This window comes from Oncorhynchus clarkii, chromosome 12, assembly GCF_045791955.1.
Source record: "Oncorhynchus clarkii lewisi isolate Uvic-CL-2024 chromosome 12, UVic_Ocla_1.0, whole genome shotgun sequence".
Lineage (NCBI taxonomy): Eukaryota > Metazoa > Chordata > Actinopteri > Salmoniformes > Salmonidae > Oncorhynchus > Oncorhynchus clarkii.
The window spans coordinates 32,473,926-32,492,423 of NC_092158.1; the positions used below are offsets into that span (position 1 = coordinate 32,473,926).

General features: G+C 43.0%; 1 protein-coding gene across 2 annotated transcripts in view; it reads left to right on the top strand.

Annotated features, from left to right (window-relative positions):
• The window catches only part of LOC139423080 (nuclear receptor-interacting protein 1-like), a 60,993-nt gene that overhangs the window by 21,023 nt on the left and 21,472 nt on the right, over positions 1 to 18,498 (top strand). The window contains exon 1 of one of the 2 annotated variants that reach the window (XM_071174711.1): positions 12,101 to 12,544. The exons of the other annotated variant lie outside the window; for it this stretch is intronic. The gene's annotated coding sequence lies outside the window, so the exon portion shown is untranslated. Of the gene's footprint in view, positions 1 to 12,100; positions 12,545 to 18,498 lie in introns of those variants that run through there. 2 annotated transcript variants of the gene reach the window in all.

An 18,498-nucleotide genomic window follows, 5' to 3' on the forward strand; every position in this document is an offset into this window, starting at 1 on the left:
GACGGGGCTGGTTTTCTTTTTGTAATCCGTGATTGACTGTAGACCCTGCCACATACCTCTCATGTCTGAGCCGTTGAATTGTGACTCCACTTTGTCTCTATACTGACGCTTAGCTTGTTTGACTGCCTTGCGGAGGGAAGAGCTACACTCTTTTTATTTGGTCATGTTTCCGGTCACCTTGCCCTGATTAAAAGCAGTGGTTTGCGCTTTCAGTTTTGCGCGAATGCTTCCATGAATCCAGGTTTTCTGGTTTGGGAATGTTTTAATAGTTGCTGTGGGTAAGACATTGCCAATGCACTTGCTAATTAACTAATTTTACCAGCCCTGGTTGCACAATCTATATGCTGATAGAATTTAGGGAGTCTTGTTTTCAGATTAGCCTTAAAATCCCCAGCTACAATGAATGCAACCTCGGGATATGTGGTTTCCATTTTACATAGAGTCAAATGAAGTTTGTTCAGGGCCATCGATGTGTCTGCTTGGGGGGGAATAAACGCAGCTGTGATTAGAATCAAAGAAAATTCTATTGGTAGATAATGCGGTCGACATTTGATTGTGAGGAATTCTAAGTCAGGTGAACAGAAGGACTTGAGTTCCTGTATGTTGTTATGATCACACCACGTCTCGTTAATCATAAGGCATTACACCCCCGCCCTTCTTCTTACCAGAGAGATGCTTGTTTCTGTCGGCGTGATGCGTGAAGAATCCAGGTGGCTGTACCGACTCCGATAGCGCGTCTCGAGTGAGCCATGTTTCCATGAAGCAAAGAACATTACAGTCTCTTATGTCTCTCTGGAATGCTACCCTTGCTCGGATTTCATCTACCTTGAGACTGGACATTGGCGAGTAGTATGCTCGGTAGCGGTGCGTGATGTGCCCGTCCCCGGAGCCTGACCAGAAGACCGCTTCGCCTGCCCCTTTTACGGCATCGTTGTTTATGGTTCGCTGGCTGGGAATCGATCCATTGTCCTGGGTGGTGGGCAAAACAGAGGATCCGCTTCGGGAAAGTCGTATTCCTGGTCGTAATGTTGGTGAGTTGACGTTGCTCTTATATCCAATAGCTCCTCCCGTATGTAATAAAATCTAAGATTACCTGGGGTACCAATGTAAGAAATGACACGTAAAAAAACAAAATACTGCATAGTTTCCTAGGAACGCGAAGCGAGGCGGCCAACTCTGTCAGCGCCGGATATATTATTTAATAGGAGTGCGTGCATGCATTGAAAAATTCTATGCATACACGCAAGTGACATCAGTAAGGGATAGGGTTGCACATTTTGGGGAATATTCAGAGGTGGAAACTTTCCGTGGGAATTAACGGGAATATATGGGATTTAACTGGAATATGTGAAAATTAATGGAAATATAAGCAAATTAATATTAATACCATTTAAATGTAAATGTTTTTTGCATTGGATATATTTACCATATCATATGGAGACAGAAACATAAACCTTTACCTTATCATAAGTAGACATAATTGCAAATGATTAAATCCTTCCAATAGAAAAAAATGTAATATTATTTTTCAGAATTTAACTTTAATTAAATGAGTTGACTCTTCACATGGGATAATTTCACTGAACAACAAAACGGAATATTGAATGATCCCCAATGATCCATCGCATCTCCCAAAAACATTTTCAGCATACATCTGTAAAATGATAGTCTAGAAACTAAAGCTTTGGTTGTCTTCCTCTCAGGCTTCCATGTCTTCTCCCTGGACCTCCTCAATGTCCACCTCTTGAACATCAGACTCTGAGGCCTCATCTTCAGTCACTTTCCAACCTTGTTGAGGATGGCTCGTTGTCAGGCTCAAAAAGCCTCAAATTTGCCCGGATGGCGACCAATTTTTCAACCCTTGTATTTGTCAGCCTGGTGCGTGCTTTGGTGTGTGTTCCCAAACAAGGACCAGTTGCGCTCTAAGGTGGCTGATTTTGGTGGGATTTGGACGATGATGGAGGCAACAGGGAAAAGAGCCTCAGGTCCACAAAGTTCCTTCCACCAGGTAGCTGATGAGATATGTTGGCATGACTGCCATATTGCATCTACATCCTAAAGCCCTTGCTTGGAAGTGTACTTCGCCAGATTGCCAAGAACCTTGCCCTCATCCAGGCCAAGGTGGCGAGACACGGTATTGATGACACCATAGGCCTTGTTGATCTCTGCACCAGACAGGATGCTCTTGCCAGCATACCTGGGGTCCAACATGTACGCTGTGGTGTGTCTGGTCGTCAGGGAGTCTTCACGCTTTTTGATGTATTTCAGAACTGCAGTTTCCTCTGCTTGGAGCAACAGTGAAGTGGGCAGGGCAGTATGGATTTCTTCTCTTACATCTGCAAGCAGAGTCTGAACATCGGACAGGATAGCATTGTCTCCCTCAATCCGTGCAATGGCTACTGCTATAGATTTCAGGAGTTTCAGGCTGCTTACCACTCTCTCCCAAAATGTATTATCCAGGAGGATCGTCTTGATGGGGCTGTTCGGCAGACTGTGATATATCCATTTCTTGGAGAGACTCCTTCCCCCCAGGGCAGCATCAATGTGGTGTTCTTATTCTCACTTTGCTTGGTGAGGTAGATTGATGCGATAACTTAATGACCCTTCACATACCTAACCATTTCCTTGGCTCTCTTGTAGAGTGCATCCATTGTTTTCAGTGCCATGATGTCCTTGAGGAGCAGATTCAATGCATGAGAAGCACAGCCAATGGGTGTGATGTGAGGGTAGGACTCCTCCACTTTAGACCAAGCAGGCTTCATGTTCGCAGCATTGTCTATCACCAGTGCAAATATCTTCTGTGGTCCAAGATCATTGATGACTGCCTTCAGCTCATCTGCAATGTAGAGACCGGTGTGTCTGTTGTCCCTTGTGTCTGTGCTCTTGTAGAATACTGGTTGGGGGATGGATATGATGTAGTTAATTATTCCTTGCCCACGAACATTCAACCACCCATCAGAGATGATTACAATACAGTCTGCTTTCTCTATGATTTGCTTGACCTTTACTTGTACTCCCTATCCAGCAAATGAGTAGATAAAGCATGTCTGGTTGGAGGGGTGTATGCTGGGCGAAGAACATTCAGAAATCTCTTCCGATACACATTGCCTGTGAGCATCAGAGGTGAACCAGTTGCATACACAGCTCGACCAAGACATTCATCAGCATTTATCTGACTACGTTCCTCCATTGAGTCAAAAAAACGTCTGATTTCAGGAGGACCATGAGCTGTTGCTATCGATAAGGTGTCTGATTCATTATTTTCACCTCAAATATAAGTAGATTGACTTTTGCCAGAGGTTTCTTGTTGTGAGCCCTGAGGGAACTTTATGCACTTGGCCAGATGATTCTGCATCTTTGTTACATTCTTCACATATGATTTGGCACAGTATTTGCAAATGTACACAGCTTTTCCTTCTACGTGCCTGTGGCATTTTCCTGTAAAGATTAGAAGAAAAAAATTTGTAAAACAAATACAATTCCATGTACAAATAAATAGCTAAGCAGTTAGATTAAACAACTCCTTTGTAATAAATGTTTTAAAATGAAACATATATGGAAACAGGTGAATTGACACTCCTCGGTTAGCAGGCTCAAGCAAGCTAAAACCCACATGGTAGCAAAAACTAACTAGCAGAAATTGTTAACAAGTTAAAAATGATTTAAACACACTTTGCTGTAGGCTACTATTTACTAGTTAACAAAAAATAATGTATGTCATATAAAATATATTCACCCCACCCAGTATTGTAATAAAACCTTACCAGAAAGCATGTAGTCCTTAGCTCAGACACATATAGTAGTGTGGGCTCAATAGCATCTCATTAGTGTACAAGATCTTGAGAATCAGCTGTACATGTGATGGAAGAGTTCACTGTGCATGCAGAGGGTTGCAATTCCATTGAATTGGGGATAGTTTAACCAAAATATGCCACAAGACCTAGAATTGCCTTATGTGTATCCCACAAAAAAGTTTCACTGTTATAAGCTAACATTTTTGATGAATTTAAGCAAAATTCCCCAAATTCCTGGGCTTAACTTCCCATGGAAAATCTCCGGAAATATTCCTGGTGTTCCTAATGTTTTGTACACTCAGTGTACAGTATGTCTAAGGGTGTCAAATAAGTTGAAAAGCCTGTATGTTAAAAGCACTGGGTGTGTGTGTGAGAGTATCCCTAACTTTGGCAACAGACAAAAAGAGCTGGGAATCAGTGGATCAGTGGTTCACCAATCAGGGTGTTGATGGGCTTGGCAACAGTAACAGGGCATGATGTGTAATGTAACACATTTTGGGGGGGAATGTTTCCTTGGCACCATCAGGCGACGCCCTGACAAATGATACACATAAATGTTCTTGCAAAGTTCCCATGAAACGTGTCAAGAACATTAATATCTTATATTCTGGGAACATGGCAACCATGTTCTGTGTATGTTTAGTGACGTGTTGTTGGAATATCAAATCAAAATCTAATTAAATGAATAAGTCACATGCTAATTAAAGAACAGGTGTAGACTAACAGTGAAATGCTTACTTCCCAACAATGCAGGAAAAAAGAGAAATTATAGAAAAATAGAAAAATCATAACACAAGTAATAAATACACAATGATTAATGATAACTTTGCTATAGAAACGGGGTACCAGTACCGAGTCGATGTGCAGGGGTACGATGTAATTGTACATATAGGTAGGGATAAAGTGACTAGGCAACAGGATAAATAATAAACAGTAACAGCAGCATATGTGACGAGTCAAAAGAGTTAGTGTAAAAAGGGTCAACGCAAATAGTTAAAGTGGAACTGACAGCGGTTTAATTACTTTGTAATATATGAAACAAGCAGACAATCATAATTTCAAAATTCCCATTTTATTCTACCAACCCAACTTTATAAGAGGTTTTAAAAATAGGTTCTATTTGACTCAAAATGTAATAACGTACAGCAAAGCCTTGTTGGCAGAATAGATGGATGCAGTTCAATCCATGATTAATATTAAATCACCAATAGTCCCAAAAATATTGCCATCAGGTTGTAAATCACAGCTGGCCTGGAACATTGTTTGCTTCCTCCACCCATTCGGAATGCATTCAGATGTATTTTGTGGCTTTTGACGATAGCTTGCGAATTATCTACATTTGCGCTGTTGCTACTTTCTGTAAACACACTCCAGTTCAAAGTGAATGATGGCAGTCCCGTGTGGCAAATGACTTATTTGCATAAATAAATTGCTCTGATTTGCTATGGTGCAGCGTTCTGCGTAGACTCCAGTCCTGGATGAGACAGATGTTTTTATTCGGTTTTATTTACTGCAGTGTCTATTAATTGTCCAAACACACGGCCAATTTCCCACTCTGTATTGATATAGAATTGTCACAAATGTCTGACTGTACGTCATTCCCAAACATTCTATGAATTCATGAAAAATGACCATATCTAAGGCCTTCCTTCAGAAAATGTTTTTTTAAAAGGTGTCCTATTGTCATGCCCTGACCTTAGAGAGCCTGTTAATTTCTCTATTTGGTTAGGTCAGGGTGTGATTTGAGTGGGCATTCTAGTTTTCTATTTCTTTGTTGGCCGGGTATGGTTCCCAATCAGAGGCAGCTGACTATCGTTGTCTCTGATTGGGAATCATACTTAGGCAGCTTTTTCCCACCTTTAGTTGTGGGATCTTGTTTTCTGTTTAGTTACTGTTGCCTGAGAGAACTGTGCGTTCTCTTTTTCTATTTTGTTAGAGTGTTTTGTGAAGTAAAATCATGAACACTTTCCACGCTGCGTCTTGGTCTACTCTTTCTACCAACAACGAGAGCCGTTACACCTATTCTTTCTGGGGGTGTATATGAACATATTTTAATAAGATTTCATGTGGCTAAAACGCTGTCAGTTCCAATTTAAATAGTTAACCAATAGCTACCCTGGCTAACTATTTAGCAGTCTTATGGCTTGGGGGTAGAAGTTGCTCAGGGTCCTGATGGTTGGTTCCAGATTTGTTGCATCAGTACCACTTTTTTCACCTTTATTTAACCAGGTAGGCTAGTTGAGAATAAGTTCTCATTTACAACTGCGACCTGGCCAATATAAAGCAAAACAGTGTGACACAAACAACAACACAGAGTTACACATGGAATAAACAAACATACAGTCAATAATACAATAGAATAAATCTATATACAGTGTGTGCAAATGAGGTAGGATAAGGGAGGTAAGGGCAATAAATAGGCCATAGTGGCAAAATAATTACAATATAGCAATTTAACACTGGAGTGATAGATGTGCAGAAGATGAGTGTGCTGGTAGAAATACTGGGGTGCAAAGGAGCAAAATAAATAAAATAAATAACAGTATGGGGATGAGGTAGTTGGATGGGCTACGTACAGGTCGAATCTCTGAGCTGCTCTGACAGCTGGTGCTTAAAGCTAGTGAGGGAGATATGAGTCTCCAGCTTCAGTGATTTTTGCAGTTCGTTCCAGTCATTGGCAGCAGAGAACTGGAAGGAAAGGCGGCCAAATGATGAATTGGCTTTGGGGGTGACCAGTGAGATATACCTGCTTGAGCGCGTGCTACGGGTGGGTGCTGCTATGGTGACCAGTGAGCTGAGATAAGGCGGGGCTTTACCTAGCAAAGACTTATAGGTTACCTGGAGCCAGTGGGTTTGGCGACAAATATGAAGCGAGGGCCAGCCAACAAGAGCATACAGGTCGCAGTGGTGGGTAGTGTATGGGGCTTTGGTGACAAAACGGATGGCACTGTGATAGACTGCATCCAATTTGCTGAGTAGAGTGTTGAAAGCTATTTTGTAAATGACATCGCCGAAGTCAAGGATCAGCAGGATAGTCAGTTTTTTTCTAGATTTATTTGGAGATGCTTAATGTGAGTCTGGAAGGAGAGTTTACAGTCTAACTAGACACCTAGGTGTCCAAAAATACCGATTACCGATTGTTATGATCGGCCATTCCGATTAATCGGTCGACCTCTAGTCCAGAGTATTGATGCTGGACGAGCGGGCAGCTGTGGACAGCAATCGGTTAAAGCATGCATTTAGTTTTACTTGCATTTAAGAACAGTTGGAGGCCACTGAATGAGAGTTGTATGGCATTGAAGCTTGTCTGGAGGTTGGTTAACACAGTGTCCAAATAAGGGCCGTAAGTATACAGAATGGTGTCGTCTGCGTAGAGGTGGATCAGAGAATCACCAGCAGCAAGAGCAACATCGTTGATGTATACAGAGAAAAGAGTCGGCCAAGGATTGAACCCTGTGGCACCCCCATAGAGACTGCCAGAGGTCCATACAACAGGCCCTCCGATATAGCACACTAAACACTGTCTGAGAAGTAGTTGGTGAACCAGGAGAGGCAATTATTTGAGAAATCAGGGCTGTTGAGTCTGTCGATTTTTATTTTTTATTTCACCTTTATTTAACTAGGCAAGTCAGTTAAGAACAAATTCTTATTTTCAATGACGGCCTAGGAACAGTGAATGACAGATTTGTACCTCAGCTCGGGGGTTTGAACTTGCAACCTTCCGGTTACTAGTCCAACGCTCTTACCACTAAGAATGTGGTGATTGGCAGAGTTGAAAGCCTTGGCCAGGTCGATGAATACAGCTGCACGGTATTGTCTCTTATCGATGGCGGTTATGATATCGTTTAGGGCCTTGAGCGTGGCTGAGGTGCACCCATGGCCAGCTCGGAAACCAGATTGCATAGCAGAGAAGGTACGTGGGATTTGAAATGGTCGATGATCTGTTTGTTAACTTGGCTTTCGAAGATCTTAGAAAGGCAGGGTAGGATGGATATAGGTCTGTAGCAGTTTGGGTCTAGAGTGTCTCCCCCTTTGAAGAGGGGGATGACCGCGGCAGCTTTCCAATCTTTGGGGATCGCAGGCGATACGAAAGAGAGGTTGAACAGGCTAGTAATAGGGGTTGCAACAATTTCGGCAGATCATTTTAGAAAGAGAGGGTCCTGATTGTCTAGCCCGGCTGATTTGTAGGGGTCCAGATTTTGCAGCTCTTTCAGAACATCAGCTATCTGTATTTAGGTGAAGGAGAATTGGGGAAGGCTTGGGCAAGTTTCTGTGGGGGGTGCAGGGCTGTTGACCGGGGTAGGGGTAGCCAGGTGGAAAGCATGGCCAGCCGTAGAAGAATGCTTATTAGTGCAGTGGGCAGCTGGGAGGAGGTGCTCTTATTCTCCATTGACTTTGCAGTGTCCCGGAACTTTTTTGAGTTTGTGCTATGCAAATTTCTGTTTGAAAAAGCTAGCCTTAGCTTTCCTAACTGCCTGTGTATATTGGTTCCTAACTTCCCTGAAAAGTTGCATATCGCGGGGGCTATTCGATGCAAATATAGTACACCACAGGATGTTTTTGTACTGGTCAAGGGCAGTCAGGTCTGGAGTGAACCAAGGGCTGTATCTTTTCCTGGTTCTACATTTTTTGAATGGGGCATGCTTATTTAAGAGCGTATGGAAAGCACTTTTAAAGAGTAACCAGGCATCCTCTACTGATGGAATGAGGTCAATATCCTCCAGGATACCTCGGGCCAGGTCTATTAGAAATGCCTGCTTGCTGAAGTGTTCTAGGGAGCATTTGACAGAGAGAGGTGGTCGTTTGACCGCAGACCCATTGCGGATGCAGGCAATGAGGCAGTGATTGCTGAGATCCTGGTTGTATTTGGAGGGCAGGTTGGTTAGGATGATATCTATGAGGGTGTCTGTGTTTACAGATTTGGGGTTGCACCTGGTAGGTTGCACCTGGTCATTGATCATTTGTGTGAGATTCAGGGCATCAAGCTTAGATTGTAGGATGGCCGGGGTGTCCCAGTTTAGGTCACCTAACAGCCTTGGGCTCTGAAGATATATGCGGAGCAATCAATTCACAAATGGTGTCCAGGGCACAGCTGGGGGCAGAAGTTGGTCTATAGCAAGCGGCAACAGTGAGAGACTTGTTTTAGGAAAGGTGGATTTTTAAAAGTAGAAGCTCAAATTGTTTGGGCACAGACCTGGATAGTAAGACAGAACTCTGCAGGCTATCTCTGCAGTAGATTTCAACTCCGCCCCCTTTGGAAGTTCTATCTTGTCGGAAAATGTTATAGTTAGGCATGGAAAATTCAGGGTTTTTGGTGGTCTTCCTAAGCCAGGATTCAAACACGGACACCACTTGCCATGCAGTAGGTGAGAGAACAGTCTATGACTTGGGTGGCTGGAATATTTGCCAATTTTTAAGGCCTTCCACTGACACCGCCTGGTATAGAGGTCCTGGATGGCAGAGAAGTTGATCCCTTTGATGTACTGGGTCATTTGCACTACCCTCTGTAGCACCTTGTTGTCGGATGGCAAGCATTTGCTTTACTAAGCAGTGATGCAGCCAGTCAAGATGCTCTCAATGGTGCTGCTGTATAACTTTTTGAGGATCTGAGAACCATGCAGAATGTTTTCAGCATTCTAAGGGGGGAGAGGTGTTGTTGAGCCCTCTTCACAACTGTTTTGGTGTGTTTTGGACCATGATAATTCATTAGTGAATTCATTACCTGCTCAACTACAGCCTCATCATTGTGGATGGAGACATGCTCGGCCCTCCTTTTCCTGTAGTCCACAATCAGCTCCTTTGTCTCACTGACGTTGAAGGAGAGGTTGTTGTCCTGGCACCACACTGCCAGGTCTCTGACCTCCTCCCTTTAGGTCATCTCATCGTCGTCCGTGTCAGGCCTACCACCGTTGTGTCGTCTGTAAACTTAATGATGGAGTTGGAGTCATGTGCTGCCACGCAGTTGTGGGTGAACAAGGAGTACAGGAGGGGACTAGGCACACACCCCTGAGGGGCCCCCGTGTTGAGGGTCAGCGTGGCAAATGTGTTGTTGCTACCATCACCACCTGGGGGTGGCCCGTTAGGAAGTCCAGGATCCATATACAAAGAGAGGTGTTTAATCCCAAGGTCCTTAGCTTAGTGATAAGCTTGGAGGGCACTATGGTGTAGAATGCTGAGGTGTAGTCAATGAACAGCATTATCATGCAGCTGTTAATTTTGTCCAGGTGGTAAAGGGCAGTGTAGAGGGAATTAGAGATTACATCATCTGTGGATCTGTTGTGGCGGTATGCGACTTGGAGTGGCGCCAGCGTATCTGGGATGATGGTGTGGATGTGCGCCATGACCAGCCTTTCGGAACATTTCGTGGCTACAGATGTAAGTGCTACGGGGTGATAGTCATTTAGACCGGTTACCTTGGTGTTCTTGGGCACAGTGACTATGATGGTCTGCTTGAAACATGTAGGTATTACAGACTGGGTCAGGGAGAGGTTGAAAATGGCAGTGAAGACACTTGCCAGCTGGTCAGAGCATGCTCTGAGTATGGGTCCTAGTAATCCCCCTGGACCTGCAGCCCTGTGAATGTTAACCTGTTTAAAGGTCTGACTCACATCGGCTACTGAGAGCGTGATCACACAGTCGTCCGGAACAGCTGGTGTTCTCATGCATGGGTCAGCTCATCTGGTAGGCTCCCTTCACTGGACCGATAGCTGCTGGGTTTCCCTTTGTAATCCATGATAGTTTGCAAGCACTGCCACATCCGATGAGCGTCAGAGCCAGTGTAGTAGGACCCGATCTTAGTCCTGTATTGACGCTTTGCCTGTTTGATGGAGGGTGTAGCGGGATTTCTTATAAGCATCCGAATTAGTGTCCCACTCCTTGATAGCAGCAGCTTTAGCTCAGTGTGGATGTTTCCTGTAATCCAGGGCTTCTGGTTGGGATATGCACGTACGGTCACTGTGGGGATGATGTTGCCGATGCATTTATTAACGAAGCCGATGACTGATGTGATAAACTCCTCAATGCCATCGGATGAATCCCAGAACATATTACCAGTCTGTGCTAGCGAAACACTCCTGTAGCTTAGCATCCGCTTCATTGGCCACTTTGAAAGCATCTCTGTGTGTGGAGTAAGGGTGATATAGAGCTATTTCACCTCTTGTTGCACAGATGATATGCTGGTAGCAATTAGGTAAAGCAGAGTTCAGTTTTCCTGCATTAAAATCACCGGCCACTAGGAGCGCCGCCTCTGGGTGAGCATTTTTTTGTTTGCTTATGGCCCTATACAGCTCGGTTGGTGCGGTCTTAGTGCCAGCTTCGGTTTGTGTTGGTAAATAGACAGCTACGAAAAATACAGATGAAAACTCTTGGTTAATAGTGTGGTCTACAGTTTATCATGAGGTATTCTAGCTCAGGCAAGCAGAACCCTCAGACAACTGGACATAGGAATGTTCTTGCAATGTTCTCATGAAACGTCTAGAACCTTAATGTCTTATATTCTGAGAACATGACAACCATGTTTTCTGTATGTTTCATGTGATGTTGATGAAATATTCTAGTTACCTTCAGTGGATAGAATGTTCCCCTAACTAACACAAAACTAGACACTCAAACATTAGCGGAATGTTACATTACATTACAAAAATGTTCTCTCTCCCTAGAATTGTTAGCTGGGTAAATAACACCTCAAGTGGACCCCTGCTCTGTCCTGGGTCAACCAGCCAGCTAGTTATCTTACTGCGCACGCACACACACACACACGCACACACGCACACACGCACACACGCACACACACACACACACACACACACACACACACACACACACACACACACACACACACACACAGTGTATTCCAAAAACACTCCTCTCCTGAAATGGCATTGGTGCTCCAGCCAGTAGAATGAGGAGGAGGGAGGTTTAAAAATATATCCACACAACCAGGCCGTTCAGACATTTTGATATTCTGTCTCTATCTTGGTCCGATCGGGAGGTCTTGATAAATCTCTTCCCACCGTGGGGACAGATAAGAGCAGCGCAGATTGAATAAAAAATAGCTAGGGAGAGATGGAGGGAACAAGAGAGAGAGGGGTACAGAGGAGGTCTGAGATGTCTTTTAAGTTTGTTTTGTCTTGCAGATCCAGTTCAAGGACGCCCGCAGGCGAGGCAGCGGCAGCTCTCTCTCTTGCCGTGCCAACGATGCCACTCAAGGTCATATGAGCCAGCCCTGTGATATTAAACAGGAGGGGGGAGGGGTGACAGCAAGGGAGAATGAGGGGGGGCATAGAAAAACATCGCCCAACCAACAACTCCCTTCCCTTTCTACTGAGTAGCAAGGAGAAACAACCTTTAACTCACTCCACCATTCAATTTCCCAACATTTGGTTTTAACGTGAGTTTTGTTGGAGTGGGAGTGTGACTGAGCTGGTTTGGTGATCATGAGTAACCTTGCCTGAGACCTGAACAGTTGCATTGGCACCATGAGTCACTGCCAAGGCTTTGGCATGGTGGCCTATTACGCTCTTCTGGCATACACTGCAGGAGTCTCAGGTTTGAACCTTGTTGATCACAGGGGCACAGGGCATTTTAAGGGCTGTAATGAGTGTCTTATTCTCTCTCGCCTCAGAGCCCAGAGATGATTGGATAACTACTTATCCAACTGTTGTTGTTGCCAGCAACACACACACACAGACAGAGCTATTTGAGTGTGATAAATCAGGTGATGGAGGGATAGTACAGAAAAGGTCTTAAAGGTTCGATGCAGACATTTTTATCTCAATATCAAATAATTTCCCTTGCACTGCGCTGCTTTGTAACCTTTTGCTTAGTTGTTTCGGTGGAGTGTCCCTTGTCATCTCTTCTGTAATTAAAGTAGTCCCACAGTTCGCTTCTGCAGCTGCTGGTGTGGAGGTATGTTTTCGTTTGAAGAAGCCATTATGTCTGCATTTCTCTCTCTCGCATGCTTCTCAAAGGTGGCTCACGCTGTGTCAGTTGCATGTGCAAGCGTAGCCTGGCTAGCTACTGCCCACTTGAAAAGATTCAGATAAATTACTAGACAGACTCGATCCTCTCAATTTGTATATGACATGAGACACATTTGACAGTAGAACTGAAAGTAATACAAATTCCAGTACCAAACCGTTTTTTATGTACTAGTATCAGCAAAGCACCAACGCTTTTGTATACTGTGCAACACTGAAAGAGGCCTCTTCATTGTATCCTTGCCATTATGGTGTCTGTGACAGCATTGAAGCTATCTCCATTTTGAAGTAGTCCATTTTCATCTTCACGATTGCCTGATCGCTCCTGATGACCCAGTTGGACATGAATCTAACAGGGTCACCAGGAGGGATCAGCCAATGAAGTTGGAAGTCCCACCCAGTTGACTACATTAAAATGGTGGAAGCCCTCATTGGCGCTGCCCATGCTAAGACTGCCTTTTGACCACTAGAGGCCTCTATCATTCTCTAAGGTAACAATTACTGTAAGCACCTTACTGTGATTGTTTTAAATGAAAATGGTCACAAAGAAACAAAAATAGCTTCTTAGCAAATAGTATCTGGGAATGGTCTGTCTGGGAATGGTCTGAATGGGGAGGGGAAAACTGAAAACTAGTTGTTATCGGCAGAGAGGTTTGGAACTCTCTTTCTTATTGGTCTATTAACTACACTGAACAAAACATAAACGCAACATGTAAAGTGTTGGTCCCATGTTTCATGACCTGAAATAAAAGATCCCATAAATGTTCCATACACACAAAAAATATATTTATCTAGAATTTTGTGCACAAATTTGTTTACATCCCTGTTCATTAGCATTTCATCCTTTGTCAAGATAAGGAGCTGAGGAGTATTTCTGTCTGTAATAAATCCCTTTTGTGGGGGGGGGGGGGAACTCATTCTGATTGGCTGGGGCTGCCTCTGCAGTTGGTTGGCCTGGCTCCCAAGTGGTTTGGTCTATGCCCTCCCAGGCCCATCCATGGCTGTGCCCCGGCCAAGTCATGTGAAATCCATAGATTAGGGCCTAATTAATTTATTTCAATTAACTGATTATATGAACTGTAACTCAGCAACATTTTTGAAATTGTTACATTTTGCTTTTATATTTTTGTTTAGTATGATTTACCACCTGGTAGACCAAAACTAAGCTCTTACACTAAAAGTGCATTATAATAATTTTCACAATTTCACAGTATTATTCCTACCTTATAGTGTGGAAATATATATATAACACAGGAAAATCTAGTTTTAGGCTGTGCTGTGCATTTAAAGTTCTTTAAAGATCCAATGGTTGTGGTCTCCAAATCCTCATCTGTTGACTTGTGTAGGCTGGTAGGAGTTAGAATACTGAAGGGATAACCCATTCATTCTGCTCTGGACAAACTGGAGCTGCTAACAAAAGAAAGTCAACAGGGTGCCTATTCTTGCTTCAAGAAACCTTCTGATGTTTTACTGAAGACTAGGCTGTTTCTCTTTTTAGAAGAAGCATTATACCAAAACTGAGTAAATCAACCTTGTCTACACAGACTAACTACAGAATGGTGCTTGAGGGGATGGCTGCTGTTTTACGGGCTCCTAAACAATTATGCTATTCTGTGTGTTTTTTCGTGTTGTTGTAATCTTTTTTCTGCCACCATCTCCTATGACCGAAAAGAGCTTCTGGACATCAGAACAGCGATTACTCACCTCGGACTGAATTTAAAAAATGTATTCAGAATCAGAGGCGAATCAGAGGTGAATGGATAATCCCCCTTTACCATCTGTCCTACTGGCGAACGTGCATTCACTGGAGAATAAACTGGATGAGCTCTGTTTGAGACGATCCAACCAATGGGGCATTAAAAACTGTAATATCTTATGTTTCACCGAGTCGTGGCTGAACGAGGTCATAAATAATATACAGTTGGCTGTGTTTTACGAGCATCGGCAAAACAGAACTGTAACCTCCTGTAAGACTGGGGTGGCGGTCTGTGTCTATTTGTCAACTTAAGCTGGTGTGCGATTTCTAATATTAAAGAAGTCTGAAGGTTTTGCTCGCCTGAGGTAGAGTACCTCTTGATAAGCTGTAGACCACACTATTTACCAAGAGAGTTTTCATCTGAATTTGTTGTATTTGTCTATTTACCTCCACAAACCGATGCAGGCACTAAGACCACACTCAACAAGCTATATAAGGCCATAAGCAAACAAGAGAATGCTCACGCAGAAGCGACACTCCTAGTGGCTGTGGACTTAAAACTAAATCCGTTTTACATCATTTCTACCAGCGTGTCACATGTGCAACCAGACGGGAAAAAAACTCTAGACCACCTATACTCCACACATAGAGACGCGTACAGGCTCTCCCTTGCCTTCCATTTGGCTACTCTGACCTTAATTCCATCCTCCTGATTCCTGATTACAAGCAAAAACTCAAGCATGAACTACCAGTGACACGCTCAATACGGAAGTGGTCTGATGACACGGATGCTAAGCTACAGGACTGTTTTGCTAGCACAGACTGGAATACGTTCCGGGATTCATCCGATGGCATGGAGAAGTATACCACATAAATCACTGGCTTCATCAATAAGTGCATCTACGACTTCGTCCCCACAGTGACCGTACTACGTACACTACCATTCAAAAGTTTGGGGCCACTTAGAAATGTTGTTGTTATTGAAAGAAAATCACATTTTTGTCCATTAAATAACATCAAATTGATCAGAAATACAGTGTAGACATTGTTAATGTCGTAAATGACTATTGTAGCTGGAAACGGCAGATTTCTTATGGAATATCTACATAGGCGTACAGAGGCCCATTATCAGCAACCATCACTCCTGTGTTCCAATGGCACGGTGTGTTAGCTAATCCAATTTTATCATTTTAAAAGACTAATTGATGATTAGAAAACACTTTTGCAATTGTGTTAGCACAGCTGAAAACTGTTGTGCTCATTAAAGAAGCAATAACACTGTCCTTCTTTAGACTAGCTGAATATCTGGAGCATCAGCATTTGTGTGTTTGATTACATGATCAAAACGGCCAGTAACAAAGAACTTTCTTCTGAAACTCATCAGTCTATTCTTGTTTTGAGAAATGAAGGCTATTCCATGTGAGAAATTGCCAAGAAATTGAAGATCTCGTACAACGCTGTGTACTACTCACTTCACAGAAGAGCGCAAACTGGCTCTAACCAGAATAGAAAGAGGAGTGGGAGGCCCCGGTGCACAACTGAGCAAGAGGACAAGTACATAAGAATGTCTAGTTTGAGAAACAGACGCCTCACAAGTCCTCAACTGGCAGCTTCATTAAATAGTACTCGCAAAACACCAGTCTCAACATCAACAGTAAAGAGGCGACTCCAGGATGCTGGGCTTTTCGCTACAGTCACGAGTTTCAAGATATTAATTATGAAGTAGATTGTTTTAGTTTTTTGGCACCTGCCCCCTGAAAGGTCTGTGCACGGACCTAATCGCTAGTTGAGTCATACCAAAGACTTGAGAAATGGGATCCGATGCCTCTACTTGGCACTCAGCATTAAGGAGATGGATTGATTGTAAGGCCCTACTTACATCAAGCTGCCTCACTCTACAGAAACAGTAGATAGGCTCCTGCCCTATGGGCCATTCTGGTTCGGACAAGGCTACTTAGACAAGAAGACGGAAACAAATCTTCGGTAACACTTGGTGTATATAGTCCCCAATAGATGTTTTATAGATGTTTAACTAGTTAACTTAACAAATGCTGCTACTTTTCAAACTAGCTAAACATGCTGAAACCGAACCACAAACAACCTCCCCCATCTCAGTCAGTCTCACTTGTTCGATTTAGATATTTTTTGTTGTTGATAAAACAGAAAACAATTTAGAGAAAACAATCAATAAGAACAATGGTGGTTGGCCAGGGCATAAATCTTGCTGCTTCCTGTTTGGCAGGAAGTACTCATTGTATAATTTCTGCTGATTACTTCTTCCATTACTCAAAACAGATGTATTGGGAGATGATGAGATATCCAATTAGGGGCTGTTTGTCAGCCATTTGATATCTGGTGTACTTCGAGACACAATGTTAAGTCCTCTATCTCGCTGTCTGTCTGTCTCTCTGTCTGTCTGGTGGGGCTTCCTCAGAACTTCCACACCAGCATGGCTGATTAGACAGATGGTTTAGTGTGGATAAATTGTGGGACAGCTACCATTAAATTTAGAACACCCTATGATTATCCTCAACCAAGGGAGAAAGCTTTGGGAAACTTGCTGTTCTTTCTTTCTTTCTTTCTTTCTTTCTTTCTAGACAAGTCTCCTTCTACCTCTCCTTTATCATTTCATCACATCTGCAGGCTATTGATAGAGAGGAGACATTGTCATTGACAAATCTCCCAGGGAGAGAGAGAAAGAGAGGGGGGGGGACTCTTTGAAATGTCAAACTCAGACCCAGTGGAAAGGCTGTCAGTGAGCTCTGATAATGTCCAGTGTTAGTAAGAGAGAATGGCATAGGTGGTGGTTTGATATTAAACGTAATGTAACGCAAATAGTGACTTCAAAACCCTTCCTGACCCATTCCTCCTCCTTCTCACGTTAGAGGTCAGACACACCGAGAAAACTGACGGCCGATAGGTACTTAGCACAGTAGGAAGCCTTCTTTCAATTGCTAGAACAAAAGACGTACCTGCTGCGTACCGCCCTGATACCGATGAACCTTCCATTTCTACTTGTAAAATTGGCCTGCACGTCAGTGGCCGACAACTTGACTTTGAGCCAATCAAAGAGCACAAACCTCCACGAGGGGTGGCCGACCGGAGTGATGAGAAAAAGTACAAAAAGAGGCTGTAACCCACCCCCTTTTCATCATAATTGTTCTAACTAAAACAATAAACATGCATAATACATCTTACTTTTCTAGACCACGTTTTTAAACAAACATTACAATAATTCACTGTGGTAATTTAATGATAATTCTTCTTCCGGTGTTCTCTGCATTGTGCATCGCATAAAGAGTGAAGAAATGCAAGATACAAATCAATACATAATAGTAAATAAGGTTATCCAAACAATAATTATATCCCTAGAGCAGTAAAATAATATACATACATATGCATACATACATACACTACCGTTCACAAGTTTGGGGTCTCTTAGAAACGTCCTTGTTTTTTAAAGAAAAACATTTTTTTTGTCCATTAAAATAACATAAAATGTATCAGAAATAGGGTGTAGATATTGTTAATGTTGTAAATGACTATTGTACCTGGAAAATGATTATTTTTAATGGAATATCTACATGGGCGTACGGAGGCCCATTATCAGCAACCATCACTCCTGTGTTCCAATGGCACGTTGTGCTAGCTAATCGAAGTTGATCATTTTAAAAGGCTGATTGATCATTAGAAAACCCCTTTGCAATTATGTTAGCACAGCTAAAAACTGTTGTCCTGATTAAAGAATAGCAATACAACTGGCCTTCTTTAGACTAGTTGAGTATCTGGAGCGTCAGCATTTGTGGGTTCGATTACAGACTCAAAATGGCCAGAAACAAAGAACTTTCTTCTGAAACCCGTCAGTCTATTGTTTTGAGAAATGAAGGCTATTCCATGTGAGAAATTGCCAAGAAACTGAAGATCCCATACAACGTGTACTACTCCCTTCACAGAACAGCGCAAACTGTCTCTAACTAGAATAGAAAGAGGAGAGGGAGGCCCCGGTGCACAACTGAGCAAGAGGACAAGT